The sequence below is a fragment of the Glossina fuscipes genome, unplaced genomic scaffold (assembly GCF_014805625.2).
Source record: "Glossina fuscipes isolate IAEA_lab_2018 unplaced genomic scaffold, Yale_Gfus_2 61541, whole genome shotgun sequence".
Lineage (NCBI taxonomy): Eukaryota > Metazoa > Arthropoda > Insecta > Diptera > Glossinidae > Glossina > Glossina fuscipes.
In genome coordinates this window covers 407,750-413,295 of record NW_024003752.1, presented here as the reverse complement: position 1 = coordinate 413,295, position 5,546 = coordinate 407,750, and positions in this window count along the sequence as shown.

Below are 5,546 nucleotides of genomic sequence, written 5' to 3'. Positions count from 1 at the left end.
ATATTTGGCAAACCAATGTGCGCAGCTCATGAAAAATTCATCTGAATAGACCAATAATACAGTAAAAATGGAACCTCGCTGGTTTTTTTAGCTTGGCTCTGACGCAGACAAAACATTCTAGAGCTTTTAGAAACGCAGATGTAGGTAATAAAAATGCATATGTAGCATTTTCTTGTTGATCGACTACTCACTTGCGTTTTTTAGTACAATGGCCGGGGAAAATCGATTCCAGTCGTATAAAAGTTCCTGCTAAACTGTATACGATCACTTGACAAATTATCGATCATATACTGGGTGTACTTGGTTTTTCGCCGGAGGTTGCGCAACAAGCAGGTTTTCGTCAACCAATGGGCCAATATTAAAACTTTCAAATCTTCCACCAATACGGATTAGATTTGTTAGGTCAATGACTGGGGCAAGCGATGGAGTCTAGTTTGCGGATGCGAAGCTTTATATTCTAGTTGGTTTATATTCAGTTGCATCTGCTGTATGTTACAAATCAATAGATACGCACCTATTTACCAACCAAATGGCGTAAGAACACCAGCTTTGATTTCCTGATTTAGTACTAGTACCAAAACTTCAAAATTTACAAACATGGCCAAAAATGCGATGTGCCTTTGCAAACGAGTTCTCCTTGCCAGTTGTATAACAAAATGGCTAATAAAACGGAACGCTTTTTCTCCGCTAAATTAATTAGCAAATTTCGATTTCTGTGCACACTAGAGGTATCGTTTGTAAAAAATCGATTTTTCGAAGATTTGAATGTAGGTGTGGAATGTAGAAGGAGGAGGAAATACAAGCTTCGATAAAATATCAGCCAGATTTAAATGCGCTGATTCAAATGAAAAAGGAGAAGTGTATTGAAAAGCTTTGAGTATAAGAATAGAGATCCTCCTTTAATTCGTTAAAAACTGTGGGGGTTTCCATCCATCGGCTCTGTCACTGCTCTTCTCAAAAAGAGTAGCGTTTTTCATAATAGTGGAATTCCGTTAATTAAGATCTCTTTTCATAAGTTTCTGCGCACATAGTAGCGCTTTTTAAAGAGATAGTTATGAAAAGAAAACAAGGTCCGAAATATATATAGCATAAGGGTAGGTTTTGGCAATAAAATTAGCTTCAAGATGAGAAGAAAAGGAGATCAACGAAAGTAGGCAGAGTGTTGACAGCGTTGCTTAATGTAAAATTGACAAAATATTTATCAAAAATTAAAGTAAATTTTATTATAATACTTAACTTGTAAATAAAGATATATAAGTTAGTTGAATGAATGTATTGCGAACAAAATGATTTGACACACTTTTTTTTTTTTAAGTTCTAAACACCACAAAAATGGAAGTGAAAACACATTATTGAAAACTTAAACTTAAGCCGATGTAAAAACGTATTATTAAAACCGGAAATTAACCCAATAAATCAACTATACGAAGGTCTTACCAAAAATAGTAATTAAAATTTATTCCTACTGAGAATGTATTATTAAAAAACTTTTTTGTGAGACTTAACCCTAATAAAAGCACATTATAACTAAAATGAGTGAGTTTCTAAAAACTAGGATATATACATTAGAAGAAGAATCTGCAGCTATTGGTGTCAATAAAGTGACTTAATCCGAAATGAAACATATGAAAGGCTTTATAAAATACAAGGAACCGAAAGATTGCGTCAATTGGCAACGGAAAGCAACACGAGACCGCATTATGGAGGGAAAAGAATGAGATAGAGAACCACAGCAAGTGAGAAATAAATCAACATGTACAGCAAGTAAGAAATAAATCAGGTTAGTTTTAAGAAGTAGAAATTGAAGAAAAAAAGATTAACATCATGAACTAAATATATAATAAGTTTCGCAATGATGAAATATAAGCGTGGGTCTGCATAGGAGTATAACCATAGACTTAATGGACCAATAGATACATATATACAAACTAAAAGACAAAAGAACAATACTAACGGATTATGAGGCTGTTAGATAAGACACGTCGTTAGTTCTTTATCATTTATATATAAATTTTCTCTAATTTTTTTTGTGGATGTAACTGGGTTAGCCAGGCCGTACAAATAAAACCCAAGCTCCACATATCATCACAAAACTCTATGAGATTCTTTCTGAACCATCAAAAACGACTCATATGTTTGTTGTAGTATCTTGTTTAAGCATACAATAATGTTGTAAGTAGTAAAGGCAGATATTTTGTGGGAAAACATCTCGTGACATGTAATTCAACTCTGTATACTCATTTATGAAAGCGTATACTATTTGGATTTCGATAACATGTACAAAATCGTAATGGCACAGTAATAACTGGCAACTGACGCGCACGAGATCGTACACTTTTGTTAGTTTTGTTGCTAAAATTTTTCTGTTTTCGTTTTTTACGTTAAAACTGGGTTTATGTAAAGGTATACAAGGTTTGAACGTGTTAAGTGCAAAAATCACATTAATTACATTAAAATTTTTGTGATTTTCATTTTGGTTCTTGCGGTTAGCACTTGTGATCGCAATAGTAAATCTTTTTCGAGTCTTTTCTAGTTTTTTCTTTAGAGTTTTTTTTCTTTTTTTATGTTCTTCGTTTGGGGTGAATAGTTTTTCTTTTGGCTTGGTTACCGTTGCTTCAGTAGTGTAGATCTTACGTGTAATATAAGAGAAAATTTAAGAGAAAATTTTTCTGGTTTGTATTCTCTCTTTTTTTCGTGCTTTCAGTTTGGTTTTGCTTTCCCTTGTTCTTTTGCTTTCTTGTTACAGTGACAACGTAACGGAGAAGTTTTATTAAATTTCTTAAATTTTGTAGATAAACTTAGGGTAGTGGATTCTTTTGAATTTTTTTTCTTCTTTGTCCTAATAATTCACTTCTTTCTTTTCGTTCACTTGACATGGAGTGCTTCTATACACCATGTCGCGCAAAAACAGGCCCGGAATCGGATAGATTCGTTTCTTCTTGGCTCTGCGAGCGCTTTGGCCATGCAAAGTGTGCCGTCATGCTCGTCCGTACTGCTGACGCAGTCGCTGACCCTTCCAAAGGCTTAAGATGGTCATGTCCTGACTGTAGGCACCGGGACATTGATTTTTACAAACTTTTTACGGAGACCCGTTATGGTTTCTCGGAATTGAGTAGTAATCTCGGCTCCGTGTGGGAGAAGTTTGAGCTAATTAAGTCTAGGTTTGATGAGTGCCGTTTTATTGAGTACTCATCTTCTACCCAAGCCAGAAAAATAACTACGCGTAGCGTGTGGGACGTCACCTCTGAGTTCCTCTAAATCTGATTCGTTGGTACAAGTTACCGCTCCCTCCCCCAGTCCTTCCGTTTTAGGCTACGCTGAAGTGGCAAGGGTATCTCCGCCCAGAACCACCACTCACTCTAATCAAGCGCCATCGCCTAAAAATCATAAAGGCAAAATAAATCATCCTCGCCCCCTGGCTGTTCGAATGTGAACGCTGGTCACCAGACTGGGCAAGTCGTACAAGCTGCTGGTGCAAGGGCGATAACGCCATATATATTCTCCCCAACTCTAAACTCCCCAACCGTGAACCCTCCTGTTCCAACTAATGATATTTGCTTGACGGCAGTTCCTCTCAGAAAAGCAATATTTGTGTCAAGACTAGCACCTGAAACATCGGTGGATAACATGAAATGTTATCTGGCGACGAAAGTCCCATCAGTCAACTTAAAGCGCGTTAGCATCTTCAAAATGGATCCTTCTCAAGCTAGAGCAATCTCCTCTTTTAAAATATTAGTTCCGACTGAAAACAGTGATATGTTGTTAAACAAATCACTGTGGCCAGTAGGATCCTTAATTAAGGAATTTATCCCTCGAGATCGTCCCCGTAATACCAAAGCAATAGTCTTGTCGCCTTCAAAAAAAATGTTTCTTCAGGCCCATTATCTCTCATTTATCAAAAGGTTAGGGGCCTAAATTCAAAAATTCGTTCTACCTTCCTAAATTCCTGTTTGGCCTTCTCTGATACTTGGTTAAAATATGATCTGATTCGTCTGAACGTTTCCACAATTCTTTCCAGGTTTTCAGAAGTAATCGATTGAATCGCATTGGTGATTAATTGCCATATCTTCGTCATTTTCGTCCAAATCAATTGAATTTCCTACTACTCCTGACGTTGAATTTATCGCCATTCGAGTGAAAATGCCTAATAAACAACTATTTGTAACCCACTCCTATATTTCTCCAAATTCTGATATCTCCATTTACAAAAAACACGATACCCTTATTTGTGAAGTGGCCAAGCGGTCTAGACTTAACGATTTGGTCGTTGCATTGGGTGACTTCAACTTGCCTCAAGTCACGTGGTGTAACAGTGACAATTCTGGCTGTTTGATTCCTACTTCAACGTCTGATAGGGCTGTTGTGTTCTTTAATGAATTGTTTGATCATAATTTGGTTCAATATAATCGTACCGCTAAATGTAATGGTAAACTGCTTGATCTCTGATTTGCCAACTTTCCCGAGATTAACGTAAATCGTTGCCCACCTTTTAGTTTACCTGATCATCCATCAATGTGCATTACCTTTCAACATATTAATGCTGGTTTGTTGAACTGCCTAAATGTGCCAAATCAAACTTTTTTAAATAAATGTTATGATTTTCATAAAATCAATGTTGTATTGCTAACACATCGTCTTTCACATATGACGCTTGATTTCTCAACCGGAAGTATTGAAAGCTTATTCGCACCGTTCTACAATACATTAAATCTAGCTATTGCTGCATCTGTTCCGATTAAGCAGTGCTGAGCTCGAAGCAGGTATCCCCCCTGGTTTAATAAGACAATTAAATATTACAAGAATAGAAAAAAAACGCTATTCAAAAAATATTCGAAAAGTGGCTTTGCGCTCGACTGTTTCGCTTACTCGGTGGCAAGGCATAGATTTAACTCCCTCGACCATCATTATTACTGCAGATACCTTCAGTTCATTAAATCTTCTCTGTTTGCTAATCCTAAATACTTTTTTAAATTTGTTCACTCAAAAAGAAAAATTTCCACACATCCCTCGCATGGGTCTAATTGCTCGGTTGATTTTGAAATGTCAAATCTGTTTGCTGAGTATTTCCGTCGAAAGTTTGCGACTGCTAATTCCGATTTATCCGCAAACTACCCAAACTAACTTGGTTTCAATTCCTAATTTGGTTATTGCTGAAGATGATGTTTTTAAAGGCTTGAGCTCGCTAAAATATAGTTATGTGCCTGGACCTGATGGAATTCCATCATGTGTACTTAAATCTTGCGCTGTCGAGTTATATGGTGTTATCTCTAAGATTTTTAACCAGTCTTTGAATTTAGGTGTTTTCCCTTTCTGTTGGAAGATTAGTTTCCTTATTCCAGAAGTGGAAGTAGACAACTTGTTGAGAACTACAAGGGCATAGACAAGTTGAGTATCTTGCCTAAGCTGTTTGAGCGAATTGTGACTCAGAATTTGGCATTTGCCATTAATTCGTATATTTCTCCACACCAGCATGGTTTTCGGAAAGGGCGATCTACGGTCACCAATTTGCTAGAGATTTCAAGGCTTTTTCTAGTGGCTCTCGCACA